Here is a 26,546-nt window from a genome sequence, read left to right as displayed (position 1 = left end):
AGACTAAAACTGCTTAGGGAACAGCCACTCAGAGGAAGCAGCAAACATATGAGGACCTTTGAGAGAAAATGAGAAAAATATATCATCACCATCAAAGTGGTGATGGGAAGAAATATCGCAGATCACCAGCCATTGTCAGTACTAAAGGTAACTATTGTGCCCAGTGCCCTACAAGAACACAAAGCAAGTTCTGCTGATCTTGGAGAAATATCAAGATCCTCCTCTCCTATCAAAGAACTCTGTAGTCTTGGAAAAAGTTTGAGTCCATGAGAGATGTGGCTAGGCACATTAAAAGAGCCATGAACCTTGGCCCCAGGTGCATCATGCATATATATGACAAAAAAACAAAGGGGATTGTAACCTCCTATCACCAGCACTGAGAACATTAGATGGCTGGCTGCAACACTCTGCTACAGAGAGAGATTCCAGGTTTTCTCTTGAATACAAGCATGCAAGGAGTTCTGAAAAGGTTAGGCACCAAACACTAAAATCATTTGGTATATCATCTGTTCTAAGGAAATATAGGGGAAAAAAAACTTCCAAGAGGTATACAAAGTAAAATAAAAAGTATTTTATATCCTCAAGAGAAGCATTTGTTAAAAATTTAAAATCTAGCAACAGCAGAGCATATGCTTCTATGTCCCAACTTCTTGGAAAGCTGAAGCAAAAGGACACTTAAAATATAAGAATTCTAGGCCAGCCTGGGAAACAGCAAGATATTGTTCCATGAAAACAAAGGAAAAGTTAAGTCTTTAATTTTACTCATGAAAAATAAAATTTAAATAAATATTCTAAATTTAATATATGTTAAAGGGGGACAACATAGTTAATAGTAAAATGCTGTTAATCTGTTCGTTCAAAGAAGTCAATGGAGTCACCTCCTTGCACTTCAATAGCATTATTTTAATCTCTGTACACGAGTCCACATGACATGCAAAGAAATAAAATGTAAAATGAAAACACTTTTAAATAGTAATTTTCCTATTCATGAACAATATGGGTTTTGATTATAAATTCAAAGTAATCTATTAAAACTGTATATATAAGTAAGATAAAAATCTATGACTAGAAGTCTAATATAAATATACTACATAATACAAGACACAAACAGAAAAATAACAGTTGAAGGGCCGGTGAGATGGCTCAGCAAGTAAGCGGTGCTTGTCGCCAAGAGTGAGGTCTAGCCCCAGAACTAACATGGTGGAAGGACAGACCTGACTCCCTTAAGTTTTGCTTTTACTTCCACAAGGACGTGCTCATAAACATATACAGGCTCATACAAACCTATAGGCACACATACAAAAAAATAAGTAAATGTAACTTTTATAATGAATAAATTAAATAAATTTTAAAATGCAATATATAAATATAACAATATGTAAAACTACATACAAATTACCAAAATGCATAGTCTCTATACAGAAAATTATAAATCATGTTTGAGAGTATGTTAAATAAAATAAATGAAGTTTGCATGACATTCTCCATTATCATCATCATCATTATTATTATTACTATTATTGTTGTTGTTTTTGTTGCTGTATTGGGTTTTTTTTCTATTGCTTGGTTAAACATCATGACCAAAATTAACTTGGAGAAGGAAAGGGTTTATTTGGTTTACACTCCCACATCAAAATCCGTCATCATGTAAAGCCATATCAGGGACACAACCAGAGTCTATGAAAAAAGGCTGTATAATGGCTTCCTTAGCTTGCTTGGGTTTTTGGGTTTTTGTTTGTTTGTTTGTTTGTTTTGTTTTGTTTTGTTTTGTTTTTAGATATTTTCTTTATATACATTTCAAATGCTATCCTGAAAGTTCCCTATACCCTCCCCCTCCTGCTCCCCTACCCACCCACTCCTGCTTCTTGGCCCTGGCATTTCTCCGTACTGGGGCATATAAAGTTAGCAATACCAAAGGGCCTCTCTTCCCAGTGATGGCCGACTAGGCCATCTTCTCCTACCTATGCAGCTAGAGACACAAGCTCTGGGGGTGCTGGTTAGCTTGCTACTTAGCTTGCTTTCTTATACCATCCAGGATCATCTTTCAGAAGTGGAACTGTCCATGGTGAAATTGAAAATGCCCTCAGAGAGAAATTCTTGTGGTTCTATCTTTCCAGGTGACTCTGGTTTGTATCAAGTTGACAAAAACTAACCAGCACATAGATTAAAAGTCTATACTAAAATTATATCTGTTCTTAAATATGTAATAATGAGATATCAAGTGAGATCCATAACATAAAATTTCAATATTTTGTTGAGTTTGGCAAGGAAATTCTTAAAATCATATTAAGTAAGACAGCACTAAGAGGCCTCCTGTAATGACCCATAAAATTAACTTGGCCTAACTCTCTTGAGAGTCATGTTTTCTAGATTTTTCTGGTTAGACTCCATGGCTCCCAGGGCTCTGAGAGACTGAAGCACTCCCCCAGGGAGTGAGGTGTTCGGGCTTCCTTGTGTTTCTCTGTATGATTTCTTGGAAGTCAAGAAAGCATGGAAGTTTTACAGGACAATTGGTCTTAGAAGTTAATCTTGTGTGCCCTGTATAACTTGCAAATGTCATTGTGCCCTGGCAACTACAACTGTAGTTTCTGGAAACTTTCATTCTATTCTGTTTCTGTTAAAGGTATAAAAATTCTGATTGCTCTAAATAACGTTGTGACAGCATCAGTCTTGCTATTCCCCACTCCAACCTTGGCCTGATTTCATTCCTATGGCCTTATCAGATAAACTATGCTCAGTAAGTAACTGTGGACACTTAGAGCTTCCAAATAAAGACACAACACGGTAAGAGTCTTCTTTAGGCCACACAAGGAGTGATTTTAACATGATCATAGTTATAAATGGAATTATAAATATAAGGAGAGAATAATTAAGTAGAATAATAGGCCCACAAGACATTTATGGAACATTATGATAAACATGGAATTGAAAGCTGTGGGCAAAGAAAAAGCTACTATGTTATATAACTTGTCCAGGTAGTCGGGAATTCAGGTGGTAGAGACAGGAGGATCATAAGGTCAAGGCTCACTTAGTCTGCACAGAGGGTGTCAAGTAAACCAGGAGCTACAAAGTAAGAATCTCACAAAATTTTCAAAACAAAATTGTTTTTTTTTTTTAATTTATATGATCTGGGCTTTAGAAGCAAGCAGATGTTTTTGCTTGCTTACTACTTTTGAAAACAGCCTCTCTAAGGAATCCTAGCCGGTGCAGAATTTACGTTTTAGATTGGGCTAGCTTCAACTTACAGACATCTGCCTGCTTCTGATTCCTGGAATTATATATAGATGTGGACATTAAACCTGGCAAAAAAAAAAATTGCTTTAGAAGAAAAATCTAACATGAGCTTGACCTCAAGTCATTCAAAAAGTGACTGTGAAGAGAAATCAAAATTAGAATTTGAGTAGTTTAATCAAAAATATAATAATAAAATAAAAACCTCTTAACCTCTTTAAGCAATGACTCTTGGCTGGCTGCATGATTAGCATGAATGAGGGCTAAGAGCAAAGGAAACGGAAAAAAAAAAGAGAGGAGAAAAGAAGAGGAGAGGGGCAAAAAGATGGAAGGGAAAGGAAAGGAAGGTGGTGAAGTACAGGGATAGTAAGGGAGGGAAGGGGGGAGTAAAATAAGGAGGAAAAGATGGGAAGAGAGAAGGGAGGGACGAGAAGCAAAGGGAAGTAGAGGTGGGAAGCAGAAAGTAGAGGGAAGCTAAAGAGGAAAAGAACTGTGAAGGAAGAAAGAGGAGGAATGGAGAGAGAGAGCAAAGGTAGGGAGAGAGGGAGGAGAGTAAATTATCATAGAAGAGGGAAAATCAGTAGAAATATATCCATTCCACCATATTTGCTGAAGCACATATATCTTTGTGCAAAGATAACTAAGTTCTGAATGTTAATAATTAAAAATCCACCAACACAAAAGAAAAATAGACAAAAACTCTGGACAATATACGGCGATATCCATATAAAGTTAAAGCAGAGCTCAGAACTGCATTACTCGATAGGGAAATGTGATGTAACGTCTCACCCCAAATGGCTAAAATTAAAGAGATTGATTACACTAAGCTTCAGTAAGAGTAAACAATGGGAGTTTGCAGACGTTGATGACAGCTGTGTAATTAGTTAAGAACTTTTTGAAAACAGTCTGGTTGTAACTGCTGAAATTGAAGGTTTGAATGCAATAGACCCCAGCAATTCTCCTGCTAAGTATACACCCAACAGAAATACATGAGCATGATCAGCAAGGATTCAAAAAGACTGCTAATGACATGATTCATAATAACTCAAATCTAGAAATAACTCAGATCCCATCAACACTGCAATGAATAAATATTCTGTAGTATTTTTGTGTAATGCAATATGACATGGGCAATAAAAATTAGGGAACCTCGCATAACGCTAACAAAAGTTGCAAATACACCTTCAGGAAAGAAAGGCTCTCATAGAAAAATGTATGTGGAATGCATAACTATGTGCCAGAGGTATTTTAAGTCATACTATACTAAAAGTGTGTGGAGAGGAACATGGGCTGGTATAGTAAAACTATATTGAAAAGCAAGGAAGTAATTAATGTTTAAGCCAGAATATTCTGGAAATAGTAGAAACGGGAACTCTTTGGGAGGAAGAAAATGTATCTGGGATATAAAAAGGCTTCTTAGTCTTTCTGAAGGATGTATGGATAATTTTTAAGAAAAGAACAATATTTTATGAATCTATCCATTAGATTCATACATTTTCACAACAAAACTTAAATGACAATAATTTCCTGATTATGACCGGTAAATTAAAATTGTTAATGTATGAGATAAAATTTGATAACCCAACATGAACTACAGATCCACTGTATTTAGAAGACAACTTCCTATTACAACAGCCTTTTAAAAACGAAGAACCTGAAAAACAAAATTGAATAAATCTCAAAACCATACACTCAAGAAGCTGTTTGCATTAAAATCATCAGAGAATCTCAAATGGCTGATATGCACCTAAATAAATGTTCAAAGTCCTTAGTGATCAGAGAATTGCAAATCAAAGAGACCCTGAGATCCCACATTCTACCAATCAGAATGGCTAAGATCAAAACCTCAGGTGACAACACATGTTGGAGAGGATGTGGATTAAGAGGAACACTCCTCCATTGCTGGTGGGATTGCAAACTGGAACAACCACTCTGGAAATCAGTCTGGAGGTTTCTCAGAAAATTGGAAATAGATTTACCTGAAGACCCAGCTATACCACTCTTGGGGACATACCCAAACGATACCCCACCATGCCACAGGGGCATGTGTTCCACTATGTTCATAGCTGCCTTATTTGTGATATCCAGATGCTAGAAACAACCCAGAATTCCCATGACAGAAGAATGGAGACAGAAAATATGGTTCATTTACACAATGGAATACTACTCAGCTATTAAGAATGAGGACATCCTTGTTCAATATTGCAATCAAATAGAAGGAACTAGTAATTATCATTCTAAGTGAGGAAACTCACACTCAAAAAGGCATGCGTGGTATGTTCTCACTAGTAAGTGAATATTAGTCAAAAAAAAAAAGTTAGAATATCCAAGACACACTCCACAGAACTCAAAAATGTCAGCAAGTTAAAGGGCCCAAGTGAGGATGCCTCAGTCCCACTAGGGAGGGAGAAGAATGTAATCACCATTGGAGATGATGGGAGGGACCTACGAGGGAAAGTGAAACGAAGGCTGGGGAAAGAGGGGAACCTGACCTGGTATTGAGTGAGGGAAAAAGACTGAAGTCCTGAGGGCCACAGAAAGAATGGAAACAGGCAACCTCAGGAGGTTAGGGCGACCCTCCAGAACGCACCAGAGACCTGGGAGATGAGAGACTCTCGGGACTCAAAGGGAGGGACCTTAGATTAAATGCCTGACAGTAGGGAGAGGGAACTTATAGCGCACAACTCCAGCAGGAAGACATGGCATCAAAGGAGAAAGTGGGTTGCCATCGCACAGTCTCAAGTCTGATCACTAATTCTGGAAATCAGTCTGGCGGCTCCTCAGAAAATTGGACATAGTGTTACCTGAGGACCCAGCTATACCACTCCTGGGCATATAACTACAAGATGCTCCAACATATAACAAAAACACATGCTCCACTATGTTCATAGCAGCCTTATTTATAAAAGCCAGAAGCTGGAAAGAACCCAGATATCCCTCAACAGAGGAATGGATACAGAAAATGTGGTTCATTTACACATGGAGTACTACTCAGCTATTAAAAATAATGAACTTATGAAATTCTTAGGCAAATGAATGGATCTGGAGGAGATCATCCTGAGTGAGGTAATCCAATCACAAAAGAACTCACATGATATGCACTCACTGATAAGTGGATATTAGCTCAGAAACTTAGAATACCCAAGATACAATTTGCAAAACACATGAAACTCAAGAAGAAGGAAGACCAAAGTGTGAATGGGGAACAAAATACCCATATGAGGAGTTACAGAGACAAAGTTTGGAGCTGAGACAGAAGGATGGACCATCCAGAGACTGCCCCACCCAGAGATCCATCCCATAATCAGTCACCAAACGCAGACACTATTGTATGTGCCAGCAAGATTTTGCTGAAAGGACCCTAGTATAGCTGTCTTTTGTGAGGCTATGCCAGTACCTGGCAAATACAGAAGTGGATGCTCACAGTCAGCTATTGGATGGATCACAGGGCCCCCAATGGAGGAGCTAGAGAAAGCACCCAAGGAGCTGGGGGATCTGCAACCCTATAGATGGAACAACAATATGAACTAACCAGTACCCCGGAGCTCTTGACTCTAGCTGCATATGTATCAGAAGATGGCCTAGTCATCCATCATTGGGAAGAGTGGCCCGTTGGTCTTACAAACTTTATATGCCCCAGTACAGAGTAACTCCAAGGCCAAGAAGTGGGAGTGGGTGGGTAGGGGAGCAGGGCGGGGGAGGAGGGGATAGGGGACTTTCAGTAAAGCATTTGAAATGTAAATGAAGAAAATATTTAATAAAAAATGAAAAAAAAAAGAAGTAGAACAGTAGGAGGGTGGACAGGGTGTGGGGGAATAAAATCTGAAATGTAAAAATTAATTAATTAATTAATTAATTAATTAATTATTAAAAAACTCAGCACAGAACCTGAGCCCTTTTCTTCAGCAGTAAGATTTGCACAGAACAGAAAAAAAATGATACTCCCTATGCTGAACCTCTAGTCCTCCTTGTCAAAATTATTGGTCAGCATGATAAGTAAACTAAGTCTGAAATATTGGGCTTTCATGAACCCAAGGTATTAAATCTTCAATTTAACACTCTAGCCTTGTTTCGTTTTGAGCTCTGCTAAGGAAGGATGATAAATCACACTAAGTTGACATATTTACTATTCTAATTTATAATTGAGTAATATCATAAATTACACTGTTCCTGCTGCTAGCCTACAAGTTAATGCGTACCAGAGACTCATCACTCACCATAAGGGAACTTTCTCCCTAAAGGTCAAACGATTTTTCTCCCCATCTGAGGACCTGTTTAAAGAAGGGGTAAAGTCTGGAAAATAGGCAAAAGGCTGTCAGCAACTCGCTTTCCAGTCCAGTCGCCCTGGAAACATGAATTATTTCTTGAGCACTAGTAGCAGAGAAGCAAACTGCAGTCCCAGGAGCAAGGGGCTCCAGCGTTGGTTGTGCTATATTTAAACTTGATAACCCAGACAAGTTGTTTAACTAATGTTTGTCTCAGTATACCTTTGGGCAGAATAGCAAGGAGGTCAGGAGCATTTAAAGCGAGCCTTGTTCTTGATAAATCCCAACTCCTCTCTGACTATGTTCCCTTCCAGATCTCAGCTATCACATCATCCTTCTCATTCCCATGACTATTACCTCAGGTCCTAATATCATCTTTAAATCTCATGAGGTTATCTTGAGATACTGACACTTGATCCTCTTGTCTACCAAATTTCAACCAAAACCTATTCTGAAGACAGTGCCAAAGTTTTATTGAGAGAAAGGAAAATGTAGTTCACTAGATTAGAGCCCAGAAAATACTCTCCCTACTCTCCTTTAAATTGCCTATCACATGTGTTTAATATGTTGATTGTTTACCAGTGTGACTCTAACCTTTGATCCCAATCTACCTGTTTGCTTTACTTGGTAAACTCACTCTGTGCACCACATAGCTTGTCATGAACTGTGCATGGTGATGCCCCCTTCACTGCCGAAATTTGCTAGGCCACTTCTTTGACTAGCCTGATATCATTTCCTACCTCCATCCAGATCTAGGCCAAACACAAATGACAAAATCTTGGAACAAAAGCCCAGCATTAGATCTGTTTCCTCGGACCTCCTCATCATGTTTTATTTTTCTTATTCACACCATTACAGTTTCGTACAGACTTGAAATGGATGTTTAAATTTAATTGTTTTACACATGTTTATGACATGTTTTAGTAGTTTCATTTAAAAGTGAGCATATATTCTTTCTACAATCTGGCAGCCACATTTCCTTGAGAGTAATTCTTCTTTCTTCCTCCTATTTCTACCACTGTTTACTGTCTCAATAAGGAACATCCCCTAAGTATTAATTGTATTAAATAAAATATAATTGCTAAGCAAAACCCTTAGATTTGCTTTCCAGAGACCAAATCAGGAAAATAAAAGTACAACATTTTAAAAGTCTTTCAGGTTCAAACCAAGAGCATAAATAGAGTAGATCTCCTCTCTAAGGGCCAAGAGAGGGTGACGAACAGTTAAGAACAAAAATTGTTCTCCAGAGAACCTGAGTCTAATTCCCAGTCCCCAAATGGCGTCTCACAACCATCTGTGACTCAACTTCTAGAAAATCTGTTGCCCTCTTCTGACTTCCACAGGCATCAGGCATGCATATTCATAAACATAAAAAAGTAAAATAACAATTTAAAATTTGTAAATGTGTGTTGGTTGAGACAAATGAACATTAAAAATAAAAGTGGGCTCTTCTACATTCAGAACAATAATCTTTTTAAATACATTTTTAAAATATATCCAATAATGCATTGCTGATTTTGTTTCAAGTGTAAAATACTTGGAGTCAATAATAGCTAAATTTGATCTCCCAAAATGAAGCTTCAGTATGATCATTCAGTCATAAGATGGTGCTGAGAACACCTCACAGCTAAAGGCAATGAAAACAGGAAGATGAGTCAGGAGACAAACCTCAAAACATCATTCTAAACTGCTCACCATGACACTAAGAGCAAAGCGGAGTGCAAACAAGACGTGGAGTTAGTCATTTTAACTTCTAAAAATGTAATAGAAACAAGACGTGGAGCCTCTGAGTTCAGGAAAAAAAAAAGCTGCTTACACGCAAAGGGTTGTTGTTGTTGTTTTCTTGTTTTGGTTTGTTTGTTTGTTTTACAAAAAAGCATAATCTCCAAGGGAATTGGTTCCTAAGCAGCCCTGTCAGCAGTTAATATTTGCCAATTGTTATTACATTTATTTCAAATTAAGTAATACAAGCTCATTAATAAGGAACCTATACACATTGTATGGTTTGAGACTAGTGTAGCAGTGGGGGATGGGTAACTGGGGGTAGACACTAGAAGGTCCCTGATGCCAGGGAGACAAGAGATTCCCAGGACCCAACAGAGAGGACATTAGCCGAAATACCCAACAAAGAGGAGATAGAAACTGTAGATACCATATTCAATGGATAGCCAGGGGCCCCTGGTTGAGGGATGGGGCCACACACCCTCCTCAGAAATATTAATACAGAATCCTTCCTGTCAAAAGGAAATGCAGGGACAAAGAGTGAACCAGAGACTGAAGGAAAGGGCATCCATAGACTGCCTCACCTAGGGATCCATCCCACCTGCTAACCCCAAACCCAGACACTATTGCTGATGTCAAGAAGTGCTTACTGACAGGAGCCAGGTATTGCTATCCCCTGAGAGGCTTGTCAGAGCCTGACCAATACAGATGCACATGTACACACGAAACATCGAACTGAGTGCAGGGTTCCCAATGGAGAATATTGGGTAAGGATTGTAGAAGCTGAAGGGGTTTGCAATCCCATAGGAAGAACAACAATATCAACTAACCAGATCCCCACAAAGCTCCCAGGGACTAAACCACCAACCAAAGGGAACACATGGTGGGGGGGGGGGGCAACCCATGGATCCAGCAGGATATGTAGCAGAGCACTGCCTTATTGGACATCAATGGGAGGGGACTCCCTTGGTCATGTGGAGGCTCAATGACCCAGGGTAGGGGAATGTAAGGGCACTGAGGCATAAGTAGGTGGGCAGGTGGGGGAGCACCCTCATACAGGCAGGAGGGGAGAGAGGAGGTAGTAGGGTGGCTTGAGGAGGGAAACTGGGAAAGGGACGACATTTGAAATGTAAATAAATAAAATAATCAAAAAATCCTATGGCAACATTGTACTACTGGTTGTGTAGCACGTGATCCATGTACATTTTTGTAAATAAATTCTATGATCCTCACACAATGAGAGAGAGACAGAAAGAGTCAGAGAGACAAACACAGAGAGAGAGACAGAGAGAATAGTGTTTTCATGCCAAGAAATTGACCTACCAAGGTCTACCATAGAATCTTAGTATTTAACTTTTAGACTAAAGACATAAAGAAGCAGTAGAAGTATAAAAGTCTTGATCTGCACTCCGTAAATGAAAGAGCCAAACTTTCTACTGCACATTTCCCTAATATGAAAATAAATATGACATATCAGAATCCTGGTGTTCTTCCCCAGGCTACCTGTGTTGTTGAAAGTGAAGTGTACACAACAGAGCCCTAATGGATTTCCCGTGACTGTAACCCTAGTTCCATGAATTTCTTACAAAGCACTTGGATGACTGTTCCCCAAAAGTTTTGACAACCTAAAATTTCAACTATTTTTTTAATAAATTTTTCACTTCTTGCTCAAGATAAGAATTTTAGTTCCATTAGCACATCAAAATTGTCACCTTGTACCTCTAAAAGAGCTCATAATTATTTTTTACCTTAGGTTGGTAGCTAACACAGAATTCTACAACAAACACACACACACACACACACACACACACACACACACACACACACACACACACTGTACATGCTGATTTTTGTTTTCTACCAAAGCTATAATGAAAATTTTGCTGTTAATGAAAAAGACTGAAATTCAATTTATATTTTATCATTTCAATGAAGAGTATTCATTGAATATCTGCATTGTATCCTTTATATTGTGTGATTATCAATTATGGTGTTTTATAATAAATATACATGAATTGAAAATTCCAAGTAGCTGAGTACTAAATAAACAACACCTAGAACCTACTCAGCAGACATGTGTCCATAGCAAACATCAGTTAAACATGAATGACACAGTTATTGCTCTTACCTTCATTAAAAATGACAATATGGAATTTTTTCATTGTCCAAGAGCTAATAAATGAGGAATCCAAGATTTAAAGCCAATTTTTCTTAATATATTAACTTGATTCTAAAGTACCTACTCATTATACCTCATTTTTTACAGAATTATATTAGGAAAAATGCATAAACATCAGCACTCCCACTATTAAATTCCTATTTTTTTCTTCAAAAGCCTACTCCAAAGCTGCCGCTCACTTCATACTCCTTAACTAAACCAGGTAGTTAAGCAGGTAATTGCTATGGTTCCTAGAGTCTCTACCATACAATAAAATAGTCAGTTATGGTTAGTCTTTTGTAATATTTATTTTGTTTGCTGTCCCTTACATAGGTTAGGCAAGTATCCAGCCTCTGGCCTATAACCCAACATGAGTTCTGTAAGATTTGTATGGTTTAATGAATGAATCTTGAGAACTTCAATATTCTAACTTTATTTTATCAAGTAAAATTTCAACTTTCTTTCATGAACTTTCATTTTTATTCTACCTCAAAACAGTCCAATTTGAGAGTGAAACACCACTCAACATAAATAAATAAAAACAATGACATAATAAATAAGACTAACAGGTGAACAAACAACAGCAGGAAAACCATTTTCAGCAGTCTGAAAATAATGTTTACACAAATCCAAAACTCCCATTCACAAACAGAACATGATGAACTCTTTTTTTTTAATTAGGTATTTTCTTCATTTACATTTCAAGTACCCCATACCCTCCTCCCCCCACTTCCCTACCCAACCACTCCCACTTCCTGGCCCTGGCATTCCCCTGTACTGAGGCATATAAAGTTTGCACAACAAATGGGCCTCTCTTTCCACTGATGGCTGACTAGGCCATTTTCTGATACGTATGCAGCTAGAGACACGAGCTCCGTGGGTACCGTTTAGTTCATATTGTTGTTCCACCTATAGGGTTGCTGATCCCTTTAGCTCCTTGGGTACTTTCTCTAGCTCCTCCATTGGGGGCCCTGTGATACATCCAATAGCTGACTGTGAGCATCCACTTCTGTGTTTGCTAGGTCCTGGCATAGTCTCACAAGAGACAGCTCTATCTGGGTCCTTTCAGCAAAATCTTGCTAGTGTATGCAATGGTGTCAGCATTTGGAAGCTGATTATGAGATGGATCCCCAGATATGGCAGTCTCTAGATGGTCCATCCTTTCGTCACACAGATGCACTCTTAATATGCAGGCTCTTACACAGAAACTATTGGTGGAAACAAATGTCGTTTTTGAAAACTTAAAGTCATCACTTTGAAGAAACTGTGAGCAAACCATGAAGGAGAAGAATGGAAGGTAATGTTTATATATAAAGTACAAGATAGATAGATAGGTAGGTAGATAGATAGATAGATAGATAGATAGATAGATAGATAGATAGAATACTTTTTAAAACAAAATAGATATTGGAACCTGGCTAATATCACTAAACACCCCCTTTATTCTGTCAAATAAGTTAAGAATAACATATATGGAAACTTTTCCTGCTCCTGGGGTGCCTCACCCTGCCTTGATATGAGGGTTTATGCCAAGATTTCTTGTATCTTGTTATGCTGTGTTCAGTAGGTATCCCTGGCAAGCCTGCTCTTTTCTGAAGAGAAACAGGAGTGGATCTCAAAAAGAGAGCTGCAGCAGGGACAGGGAGAAGTAGAAGGAAGGGGAGCTGTGTTGGGTATGTATTGAAAGCAAATTAATTAATAATTAATTAATTAACATGCCACTGACATAATAAATCAGAGTGGTCTAAGTGAATAACTACAATAATGAAATCAGTAATTAGAAAACTTGAAACTGTACAACTTAATTCAGACTCAGAAATACCCCATTTCCTAGCTTTATACACATTCTCTCTCTAATCCTGAATGTCAAGAACTTGGCAGAAAAAAATGCTTTTTTCTGAATGACTGACAAAAATTTCAAATGACTATAAGTGACTGAAAAACAAAATTACAGATCACTTACTGTATATGGTGTTTGACTGTTTCAAAATGATTTGAAAATATCCATCTTCAAAAAACTCCTAAAAAATATGTCTGTGAAGGAATAAAAATGCAAAATATAAGAAATTTGGCAATGTCACCAAAGAAATGATGAAGGTCTATAAGCAGGCAATACATAATTTCATACTATGAAATAATACTTTTGTAAAAGACATGTTATATAGCTAGCAAGTAGAAAGGCTAGTGAACAGAAATATTTCCATGTATATGTGAACATTTTAAATAACTGTCAAAGATACTTATAAAATATAAGAACACAGCACTCAAACTCCAGAATAACTTTTGAGTACAATTTTTATACAAAATATTAATAAAATCACATCAAAGCAACTCAAAACTATAGTACACTTCTAAGAAAATTTAGGTAGATGTTTAAGGTAATTATTCAAATCACACAAAATTTTTAAATGCACTTTTGTCTAAATATGAAAATCACTGAATTAGAAGTGAATTCTGCTTGAATTATCCAGAAAATTGCACCAATTCATGCTGTCATGCAATGTCAACATGAGTCGAAGTAGAAAGTGATTTACTCAGGCTGTATTAATTAATTTGTTTTAAAGGATTATTATTAAAAGGACACAATAACATTGAAGCAAGAGATATTTCTATTTAGGTAAGCTTTATAATGAGTATATGTTTGTTAAAGAGTTATTCAAAAGAAACAAACCACAAACTAATGAAAATTATAGTAAGCCTTTTAAAAACCGTGTTATTTCAGACTGATCAAGCTCACTGTGGTTATAACTACCATGATTAGCAAGTTTCTTTAGGGGAATGTTAATTTCAAAGAGGAGTGGAATCTCTGACATTTATAAAATGTGTCATAATGTAAGGGGTCTTTTGTTTTCTAGAGCATAGAAAAGAGACCAGGATGGGACTTGTTTCTGTCTGGCCCATGAACAGATGATTTTGTTTCACTTAACTTATAGCTTAGCAAAAAGATTAAAGCTATATAGAATATTCAGGACTGAAGATAAATGAAAAGAATAAACCTAGAAATACTCAATAAACAAGGTATTTCCTTTTCAGAGTTCTTACAACTTAACAGAATAAGTAAATTTGTCTTCAGTTAAAGTTTAAATAAAATAAGCTATAACAAAAAGCATATTACTATATTAGTGTGCCTACTAAGTAAATGCATATTAAGGGAGCCTGAGCTAAACAAAAATCATGTGGTTTCTCAACTAGACAGGCTAGTAGGAGGTAATCAATGCCTCACAACTAACCTTTCTAGAAATATTCAATAAACTAGGTATTACATTTTCAGTGTTCTTAGAACTTAACAGATATATATATATATATATATATATATATATTCATCTTCATGTTCCTCCTTCAGGAAATATTCTCCCTGCCAAGGTTAATAACTCCATAATCATCAGCAGAAGTAGAAGATAGAGTGTTTCTGATGGATCACCAAAATGGTAGAATGATGTGGCCTTCAGGACAGCTCTTAAGGCTGTGGGAAAGAACTCTGAAAACATGAGCTTAAAAAAAATGTAATTTCTCAACTCCACAACTATAAGGATGCAAAATGAATTATATAAGGGGGATTCACAGACTTAAAAAAAAAAAGGCAACTGCATTATGAGCCTGGATGTCAAAAACATATTACAGAAGGAGATAAAGAGTTTTGGGGAGTGGCAATCATAAGGCAAGATTCCACCCAGCTAAATAAATTGTTTGTCCTTACAAAGTCAGGAAATCTCTGAATTCATTTATAATATTTTTTAAAAGTATGCTTGTTATTTCTCTCTGTGAGTCAAGGGGCTGGGATCAAGGAATGCTTACACGTGGGATAATCAAAAGGGAATCTGGAGTAAATGAATGAAATGATATGTAAATAAAAGACTTGGCTGGGTGTGGCGGTGCACACCTTTAATCCAAGCACTCGGGAGGCAGAGACAGGAGGATTTCTGAGTTCCAGGCTAGCCTGGTCTACAAAGTGAGTTCCAGGACAGCCAGGGCTATACAGAGAAACCCTATCTCAAAAAAAATTAATTAACTAACTAACTAAATAAATAAATAAAAATAAAACACGTGGCTTTGGTCTGCAAGAACTGAGCAATCTTGATGAGCTCTTTAGAGATCTAGACAGAAAGCTGCCTAGAGTAGAACACAGGTTGCCAGCATGTACATCACACTTGGCTTCTAGTAATTCTTTTACCCTTTCTGAATACCACTTCTTCAGGACCCCCTACCAAGCCAAGGATAGTCCTTGCATATCATGCTACATGACTTCAAAAATACCTCAAGGCTGCACCAATCAAAACAGCATAGTATTGGCTACAAATGACACAAAGGCTAATGGAACAGAATAGGGAGCCTAGGAGTAAGCCCTTACATCAAACAGCAAAGGGGCAAATTAGGGATACCACCACTTGACCAAAAATTGGTCATGAGAAAATAGCTTCACACAGAAAACAATGAAACTAGAACTCCATGTTATAAAAGTCAAGTGGATGCTCACAATATAGGATGGATCACAGGGCCCCCAATGGAGGAGCTAGAGAAAGTACCCAAGGAGCTAAAGGGATATGCAACCCTATAGGTGGAACAACAATATGAACTAACCAGTACCCCAGAGCTTGTGTCTCTAGCTGCATATGTATCAGAAGATGGCCTGTGATCCATCCGATAGCCCACTGTGAGCATTCACCCATGTGTGCGCCAGGCCCCAGCCTAGTCTCACAAGAGACAGCCATATCAGGGTCCTTTCAGCAAACGCTCGCTAGTGTATGCAATGGTGCCATCGTTTGGAGGCTAATTATGGAATGGATCCCTGGATATGGCAGTCTCTAGATGGTCCATCCCTTTGTCTCAGCTCCAAACCTTGTCTCTGTAACTCCCTCCATGGGTGATTGTTTCCAATTCTAAGAATGGGCAAAGTGTCCACACCTTGGTCTTCGTTCTTCTTCAGCTTCATGAATTTTGCAAATTGTACAGGGCCCCCAGTGGAGGAGCTAGAGAGAGTATCCAGGGAGCTGAAGAGATCTGCAACCCTTCAGGTGCAAGAACATTGTGAACTGTCCAGTACCCTGGAGCTCTTGACTCTAGCTGCATATGTATCAAGGAATGGCTCAGTTGGCCATCACTGGAAGGAAAGGCCCATTAAACATGCAAACTTTATATGCCCCAGTACAGGGGAATGCCAGGGCCAAAGGGTGGGAGTGGGTGGGTAGGGGAGTGGGGGGGGGAGGGCATGGGAGACTTTTGGGCTAGCATTGGAAATGTAATTGAGGAAAATACATTTAAAAAAAAAAAAGAAGATGGCCTAGTCGGCTATCATTAGAAAGAGAGCCCCATTGGTCTTGCAAACTTTATATGCTTCAGTACAGGAGAAAGCCAGGGCCAAGAAGTGGGATTGGGTGAGTAGGGTAGTGGGAGGGGAGGGGATGGGGGACTTTTGGCATAGCATTGGAAATGTAAATGAAGAAAATACCTAATAAAAAATGTAAAAAAAAAGATTAACTACAATCTTAAAAATAAAACTAGAGTTGGTAAAGATCTTTCACATAGAGGGCTAATATCCAATATATATAAAGAACTCAAGAAGGTAGACTGCAGAGTGTTTCAGATAGCCCTGGGGCTAATTATATTTGATGTTAATTCAGTTCTCCTGTGAGGGGTTGTGAACAGGAATGAGTCACCACTCAGGTGATTTCCTGTAACCCTGCCTCCCATCTTAATTTGTAAATAAAGGAGAGCTGATGATTGAGCAGATAAAGGGAAGGTGGGGTGGAAGGTAGAGCTACAGAAGAAGGGGGTTTGGGAGAGAGAGGATGTAGAGAAGGAGGAAGAAGAAGAAAAGTGGAGCAAAAAGATATGGCCTGGAGAAACCACAAGATATAAGGGGTTTCATAGATAATAGAAGATGGTAGTGTAGCTGTAGATCTGCCCAGTCTCGGCACGTACCATGTATTCATATTAATTGAGTTGTATTTTTATTGCTGGGGCATATTTGGGTTGGAAATTTACCACAGCAGAGAACCAAATAACCCTATTAAAAATGGGGTACAGAGCTAAACAAAGAACTTGAAACTGAGGAATTTCTAATAGCAGAGAAGAACCTAAAGAAATCTTCAATGTTCTTAGTCATGAGGGAAATGCAAATTAAAAAGACTCTAAGATTCCACCTTGTACCAGTGAGAATGGCTAAGATCAAAAACTCAGTTGACAGCAGATGCTCGCGAGGATAGAGAGAAAGTGGAACACTCCTCCATTGCTGGTGGGATTGCAAGCTCAGACAACCATGCTGGAAATCAGCCTGACAGTTCCTCAGAAAATTGAAAATAGTACTACCTGAGGACCCTGCTCTACCACTCCTGGGCATATACTCAGAAGATGCTTCAAAATGTAATAAGGACACATGCTCCACTATGTTCATAGCAGCCTTATTTATAATAGCCAGAAGCTGGAAACAACTCAGATGTCCCTCAGCAGAGGAATGGATACAGAAATAATGGTACATTTATACAATGGAATACTACACAGCCATTAAAAATCAATGACTTCATGAAATTCACAAGCAAATGGATAGAACTAGAAAATATCATCCTGAGTGAGTTAACAAAGTCACAAAAGAACACACATAGTATCTACTCACTGATAAGTGGATATTAGAAAAAAAGCTCAGAATACCCATGATACAATTCACAGAACAAATGAAGCTAAGGAAGGAACTTCAAAGTGTGGATGCTTTAGTCCTACTTAGAAGGTAAAACAAAATAATCAGGGAAGGTAGAGGGTAGGAGGAACTTGGGAGGAAGAGAGGAGAGGGAGAGGAAAAAAGGTGGGACAGGATCAGGTGTTGGTGGAGAGAGAGGTGTCGGGGGAGTGTGTCAGCATCTGAACAGAGGTAGCAATGGGGGACTGGGAACTGTGTGTAGCCACCAGAAAGTTCCAGATGCCAGGCAAGAAACAGTCTCCCAGGACTCAACCAGGATGACATTAGCTGAAATACCCAACAAAGGGGAGAGAGAATCTGTAGAGACCATATCCAGAGATTAGGCATGGTCCTAGGTTGAGGGATAGGACCACCCACCCTTCTCAAAAATTTAACCCAGAATTGTTCTTCTCTAAAGGAAATACAGGGACAAAGAGTTGAGCAAAGACTGAAGGAAAGAGCATCCACGGACTGTCTTACCTGGGGATGTATCCCATATGCAGGCACCAAACCCAGTCATTATTTCTGATGCCAAGAAGTACTTACTGACAGGAGTCTAATATTGATGTCTCCGGAGAGACTCTTCAATAAGAGCCTTACTGATTCAGATGTGGATGCTTGCAGACAACTATCAGACTAACACAGCGTCCCCAATGGAAGAGGTAGGGAAATGACTAAAGGAGCTGAAGGGGTTTGCAACCCCATAGGAAGAACTACAATATCAACCAACCAGATGCCACAGAAAGCCCAGGGACTAAACCACCAACCAAAGAATATACGTGGAGGGTCCCATGGCTCTAGTTGCATATGTAGGAGACGGTGCCTTTTTCTGGCATCAATGGGAGGGGAAGCCCTTAGTCCTGTGAAGGCTTGATGCTCCAGCGCAGGGAAACGCTAGGGCAGTGAGACAGGAGTGGGTGGGTGGGTGAGGGAGCACACTCATAGAAGTAGGTGGGAGGGGGTGGAATAGGGGCTTTTTTGAGGGGAAACTGGGAAGGGGATAATATTTGAAAGATAAATAAATAAAAGAACCGATTTTTTAAAAAAGTAAAACTAGGAAGTACAAATGCAACAGAAGAAAGGATAGGAAGAAAAATGTGTCAACACATTGAAGAGAGCAAGTATTTGTTGAACAAAAACCACAAAGGTATAAATAAAAAAAAAGGTGACAATAAACAAATAAGAGAGCATGCAACTTAAAACCCTCTGCATAACAAAGGAAAATCAGCAGACACAGGATCCAAAAAGATATCTGCAAAATGCACATCAGGTGAGAAGCTGATATTCAGTATATACAAAGATTTAAAAAAACTCAAGGTGCAGATAGGTTTAAACAAATATTTATGAAAATTCATAAATATGTTAAAAATAATTCAAGATCACAAGTCACCAGAAAAAAATGCATATCAAAGTCAAGTGATATTAACTCACCCTAGAAAGTATAGCTATTATCAAAAAGACTATAAGAAAGAAAGCCGGAAAGAATACAGAAAAATAATATCTCTACCCAGTTTGGCGGAAATGGCAATTAGTATACTTACTATAGAACACAAAAAATTCAAAATACACCCACCAAATTATACAGCAATGTTATTCCTGTGGAAATGCCATCAGTCTGTTAAAGAGACATTCACTGCCCATGTTCATTGCAGCCCTATTTACACAGTCACAATATGGGGGAAGGGGGGACTAGAAATTATCAACAAAGCTTGTAAAGAAAATGCCATACAATTAAGCCATAAAGAAAATGGAATCTATGATTTTCAAAATGTTGACATTTTGTGTTCCTTTTGTGCAGGGTTTCCATGACACAGCCAACAACAGGACAACAAAGAGGAGTCCCAGTGAGGATCCAGTATGGATGGTGTAGTAAAGGTCTTGAACCGGACCAGTGGTTTATTGCAAGGAGAAAAAAAGTGTTGACAAAGAGGTATACTGTGGGACATATTGTGACAATAAATCTTCCACAATGGGATGTTTTCTATGATTTGTTTTGCTTGGTTACTTTAGATATATATATATCCAATATATATATATTGTTTCTCATTTTCTTTTGGGGAGAGATTACAAGTGAAAAGGATGGATATGAAGGGACAGGGATGGGATATATGATGTGTAACTCATAAAGAATAAGAAGTTTAAAAACAAGATTCTTCACAAGTAAATTAAAAATAAATATTTTGTGAGGCTGGACTCAGAACACATGCAATACATTTCCCTCTCTGCTTCTCTTCTGTAAAACATTTTCTATATTCACCTAGTTCCTATTTTTCCAAACACTTTTGGAATGCCTTGCCCCTGGTTTTAAGTCCTTTCTTGTCCACAGTGCTCTGTGATTTACAGATGGAGTTTGTGCCTTCCCTTAACCTTGTATGCTTGCTTCACTTACAGAAACAACTCCTTAGAATACTGTCCTTTACAGCATGCCCCAATTCAGGTGCTCAAACATTAGCTTAATCTGTATACATATTTTAAACATCTGTGGGTTTGAAGTGTGATTCATTTCAGTACATATTTGATAATTTTAAAATTTTCACTGGTTTTTATATTTTATTTGAGCAGGGCATGTGCCATGGTGCACCTGACATGGACAGACAGGAGTTGCTTCTTCCCTCCCATCACCAGCTTTCCTCTCTTGATGCATGTGCCATATAATAATTATAAAGGAAAATGTTCAATTTAACTCAATGAACTAGACCAAGGGAATGCTGAATACTAAAGGGAAAAAAAAAAAAAACTTTTGCCTAATTTATGGTATACTGCAAAGTTTTTGAAATACAAACATATTTTTCACAAATCTTAATATATAAAGGCCTGAAATCCCATATTACACTATCCCAGAATTGGGTCTTAGTATAATTATGGTTTAAAAATACTAATGAAATGTGTCACTTTGAGACCTTTTTCACATTGTTTTCCATATGAAACAAAACACAGCAAGCAAACAAACAAAACACACACACATGTGGAATTTAAGGTGACAATTGAAACAGAAATGTTCAGAGAATAAGTAATTTAGAAAAGACATGAGGGCAACCACAGAATACAGCCACTGGCTTCAGCAGTATCACACAGGGTAAACCTGGAAAACACATGGTAATCAAAAAATAAAATTATTATTTGAAAGAATAAAATTAAAATAATATATGAGTGGATGATAAATGAACACAGCAAACTCTTCCTTTCAGTTGAATGTCCCTTAAATAAATGGAGGTAAGAAGGAGTTATAAAACCAAGTATTAAACAAACATAATACTGGGGAAAAAAACACCTATGTTTCTTCTAGGGGTACATTTCAAAAGTCTGGAAGCATCTACCCACAAATTAGCTATTAATTATAACACGGAAGATTTCACGTTCAGTGGAAAAACTTGGCAGAGACTTTCTTACCTAATTGTCAAGAACAACTGCATCAATAATGGGGCACATACACAGGATGTACTTAAGAAATACTCAACACTTCTTTGCATGTGCACGCCAAAACGCATCAACTGAATTGGTCATTAAGAAACATCAAGCAAACGCAACTGAAGGACTTTGTACAAAATATCTGTCTCAACCTTTCAAACACCAAAGTAATTAAAAACTGTTGAAATGTTTCAGATTAAAATAAATTTAAAGGGAAGAAACAAATGCTTCTATAATTGAACCTAAATATTGTGAGACAAAAAAGTACTGCAATGATGCAAAATGTCTTAGCTTTAATAATTGGGATTTGACTGTGTGTACAGAATTTCCTTATTATTAGGAAATAAACACAAATACTTTAACGTAGGGAAAAAAGCATGTGGTGTCTCTATAGATGCAATAAGAGAGAGCACATAAAGTAAAGGGCCTAGATCAACTGCTGCATGTAGCAAAGGTACTCAGAGTTCAAGTACAGTCATTATAACTTTAAAACTAGCCATGAAATTAGGTTGCAAAGTGTTGTCCTCTGGATCTATCATGGAAGTAGTTACCTGCACAAGACCCTTCCAGGGTCAAGCCAGTTAAATATCATACCATGGAAGTGAGAAGGGCTCCTTAGACACAGCTAAGAGCACATTAATGTTTAAAATCTGCCACTATAGAGAGAGTCACTTTTCTTTGGAGGTGGCCACTGGTAGATTGCCCATTGTTTAGGGGCAGGTGATGCCTGTTTAAAAGTGCTACTTATATCAAAAGATGGCCTAGTCGGCCATCACTGGAAAGAGAGGCCCATTGGACTTGCAAACTTTATATGCCCCAGTACAGGGGAACACCAGGGCCAAAAAGGGGGAGTGGGTGGGCAGGGGAGTGGGGGTGGGTGGATATGGGGGACTTTTGGTATAGCATTGGAAATGTAAATGAGTTAAATACCTAATAAAAAATGGAAAAAAAAAAGTGCTACTTAGATTTGGTGTGTTACAACAAAAGAGAAAAAAACAGGAGTAGGAAAAGGAAAGTGGCAAAACCAAAAACCAAACAACATCAACAACAAAAACAATTAAATTGGGAGAGTGTTGTGTGTCCAGAGAGTCCTAGAGAAGTTGTAATGGGTAAGTGAGCGTGGTTGTTACCAGGATACATGGTACACATATATGAAATGTGAAAGAATTAAACAAAATAAACAAATGTAGCTAAGCAGGGGGCTGGTGAGATGGCTCAGTGAGTAAAAGCCTTTGCCTAACCACCTGAGTTTGAGGCCTAGACCCACATCATGAAACGAACTAATTTCTGCATGTTCTTCTCTGTCTGCCATGTTCTTACTATGGCCTGTACATGTGTGTGTGTGTGAACATACATACAAATTAATAAAAAAATAAATAAATGTTATTTATAAAATCAAAATGTTGGGCCAATGTTTTGTCAATTACTAGGGCAATAAGAAACACTTAGTGATATAAAAGCCTCTTTCTTCATTTTTTGTATTCTATACTTAAGAATAATTTTTACAAGATTTTTAAAGATTTTTTTTATATTCTGTACTTGTGTACCTATGAGTGAGTATGTGCACATGCAAGGAAGATTCGCAGATGATATGATAATCTGCATAAGTGACCTTAAAATTTCCACCAGAAAATTCCTAATAATTCTGAATTCCAATAAGCACTTTCAGCAAAATAGCTCAATACAAAATTAACTCAGAAAAATTAGTAGCCCTCAAATATACAAGTGACAAATCATCAGAGAAAGAAATCAGGAAACAACTTTCACGATAGCCTCAAATAATATAAATTATCTTGGGATATCTCTTACCAAAAATGTGAAAGGTTTTTATGATAAAAAAAAAATCAAGGCATTGAAGAAAACTTGAAGAGTTCATAAGATGGAAAGATCTTCCAGACTCATGGATCAGTAGGATTAACACAGTAAAACATAGCCATCCTACAAAAACCAATCTAGAGATTCAATGCAGTTGGCATCAAAATTACAACCCAATTTATCACAGATCTTGAAATGACAATTTTCAGCTTCATATGGAAACACAAAAAATCTAGGTCAGCTAAAGCAATCCTGGATAATAAAAGAACTACTAGAGATAACATGATCCCCAATTTCAAGTTGCATTATGAAATTACAGTAGTAAAAGGAGCATGGTATCGGGACAAAACCAGAAAAAGTTGATCAATGGAACAAAATTGAAGATGTGATTTTCTTTATAAAGACTCCAGTAATAAATTGGAGAAAAAAAGACAGCATCTTCAACAAATGGTGCTGGTCATGTAGAACAATGCAAATAGATCCATATTTATCACCCTGCACAAGACTCAACTCCAAATGGGTCAAAGACCTCAACATAACACCAGATATACTGTACTTGATAGAAGAAAATGTGGGGAATAGTCTTGAATTAAATTCTTTGGTACAGAAGACTTTCTAAACATAACACCATTACCTTGGTGCTAATATCAATAATTAATAAATGAGACTTCATGAAAATGAAAAGCTTCTTCATTGTAAAAGAAACTCTCACTTATATATAGTAGCATTCTACAGAATGAAAAAAGATTTACCAACTACACATCCAATAACAGGTTAATATCTAAAATATATCTTCAGAAATAGGGTATCATAAAAAATGACCCAAATTAATATATATATATATATATATATATATATATATATATATATATATATATGGTTCATATCTAAACAGAGAATCTTCAAGAGAGGAAACTAAAGATCTGAAAAATATTCAACTATCTTATCCATCGTAGAAATGCAAATTGAACTACTTTGAGACTTTAATCTTAAACCTATCATAATGGATAAGATCAACAAAACAAGAGACAATTCATGGTGTTTCAGGCTCATGCTGAGAAGGATTTGGTGTAAGTGGAACATTTATACATTGCTGGTAGCCATGCAATCTCATACAGCCACTATGGAAATCACTGTGGTGGTTTCTAGGGAAAGTGGAAAGACATCTACCTCAAAATTCAACTAGACCATTTATGATGGGAAGTTTGGTGTCAACTTGACACAACTAAAGTCTTCTGAGATGATGAAGCCTTGTTTAACAAAATTTCTCCATAATACTAGCTTGTACACAAGCCTGTAAGACATTTTATTAATTAGTGACTGATGGGGTGAGGGCACAGCCCATTGTGAGTGGTGCCATCTCTGGACTGGAAGAGCAGGGGTTGGGGGTGGGGGCCATGATTTCTAAAAGAAAGCAGACTATGCAAGCCATGAGGAAAAAACCCATTAAGTAGTGCACCTCCCTGTCCTCTGATTCAGCTCCTGCTTCTAGGTTCCTGCACTCCATGAGTTCCTGCACTCACTAGTTTTGATAATGAACTGTTATATGGAACTGGAGTGAAATTAACCTTTTCCTCCCTAACTTGTTTTGGTCATGGTGCTTTGTTGGAGCAATATAAACCCTAAGACACTCATTGGCATAAACCCGAAAGATGTTCCATCATACCACAGAGACACTTGCTCAACCAAATTTTATTGCTGTTCCATTCACAATAGCAAGAAATTGCAAACAGGCTAGATACCCCTCAACAGAAGAATAGATAAAGAAAATGTGGTTTATGTACACAATGGAGTACAACTCAGCTATCAAAAAGAAGAGGAGAGAAGAGAAGAGAAGAGGGGAGGGGAGGGGAGGGGAGGGGAGGGGAGGGGAGGGGAGGGGAGGGGAGGGGAGGGGAGGGGAGAGGAGAGGAGAGGAGAGGAGAGGAGAGGAGAGGAGAGGAGAGGAGAGGAGAGGAGAGGAGAGAAGAGAAGAGAAGAGAAGAGAAGAGAAGAGAAGAGAAGAGAAGAGAAGAGAAGAGAAGAGAAGAGAAGAGAAAAGAGAAAGGAGAAATGAAAAGTAAAGAAAGACCTTATAAAATTTTCAGCCAAATGGATAACACTAGGAAAAAATATATAATAATCCTGAGTGAGGTATCCCAGACTCAGTGCCTTGTTCAATCATCATCAGAGAAGCTTCCTCCAGCAGTAAATGGGAACAAATACAAAGGCCCACAGCCAGATGTTACATAGAGACTGAGAGACCTTGGAACTCTCAGCCATAAATTAAATTACTCTATGAAACCCCTCCTCTCAGGGCTATTGAATTCTGTGGAAGAGGAAGTGTAAAGAATTTAAGGACCAGAGGGGATGGCAGATACTAAGAAAACAAGGCCCTATAAATCAACAAACACTGAAGCAGCATGCAAGGAACTGCATCGGTCTGCACCAGGTCCTGGTGCTTATGCTGTGCCTTCCGGTTGGTGTTTGAAAGGGATTCTTGAGGATGTGAACACATAAGTATCTGGCTCTTATGCTCTCTCTTGGGCCCTTTTCCATATGTTGGCTTGTCTTGTCCAACTTTGAAGTAATATGTTTTCGTTTTAACTTATTGTATTTTATTTTACTATATTTAAAAGACAAAGCAAAACAACACCAAAAAAATGCATGAATAATCTAAACCTAGCCAGTAGAGTACTGCCATTTATACGTGCTATGAAAGGAAGAATGAGTTTTCTCCAATGGAGTGGTGCTGGGTCTACCAATTATTCTAGGAGAGATCTTATGTTCAGGAGTAGCTGACCAACAAATAATGAACTTCACAGGTTTTGTATGTGTGCTTTTATTTGGTTATAGCCTGTGATGATTAATAGTACACTTAAAGTTTAGACTTACTATACTTGAGAGTCCAAAAAGCAAAAATACCTCTAGCATGAAAGCCCTCATTGCACAGGTTGTACACTAGCCTCCCAGTTCCACTTTTTCCCCAGATGTCGAAGACTGTTCTTAAATTGATCTAGTCAAGTTTGCTGTCCTAGCAAGATAATAGGTCATGAGGCTAATTGCTATTTCTGCTTTTGTAATCAAACTTCTTTTACTCTGCTCAATGCTACAACAACTGTCAGACATATATGTTAAAATAGGACCCTGCCTACACAGACAGAATACATGTAATCTTGGGTTTTGGACTTTATATGTCTTGGACTGATATGACTAGGTGCTACATCTTAGGAGTACTCTAAATTGCAATCCTGGTGCCATGAGGATTAGGGGCTAAGATATAAAATAGCCTATTATT

The 26,546-nt window shown here is 37.9% G+C and overlaps 1 protein-coding gene across 9 annotated transcripts in view; it reads right to left on the bottom strand.

Annotated features, from left to right (window-relative positions):
• Positions 1-26,546, bottom strand: part of Galnt13 (polypeptide N-acetylgalactosaminyltransferase 13) — a 682,099-nt gene that overhangs the window by 627,252 nt on the left and 28,301 nt on the right. For 5 of the 9 annotated variants that reach the window (XR_374098.4, NM_173030.2, XM_006498087.4 and 2 more), the window contains exon 2: positions 13,340-13,410. The exons of the other annotated variants lie outside the window; for them this stretch is intronic. The gene's annotated coding sequence lies outside the window, so the exon portion shown is untranslated. The remainder of the gene's footprint in view (positions 1-13,339; positions 13,411-26,546) is intronic. 9 annotated transcript variants of the gene reach the window in all.

Source organism: Mus musculus, chromosome 2, assembly GCF_000001635.26.
Source record: "Mus musculus strain C57BL/6J chromosome 2, GRCm38.p6 C57BL/6J".
Classification (NCBI taxonomy): Eukaryota; Metazoa; Chordata; class Mammalia; order Rodentia; family Muridae; genus Mus; species Mus musculus.
The sequence above is the reverse complement of the archived record's forward strand: the minus strand, read 5'-3'. Positions and strand labels throughout refer to the sequence as shown.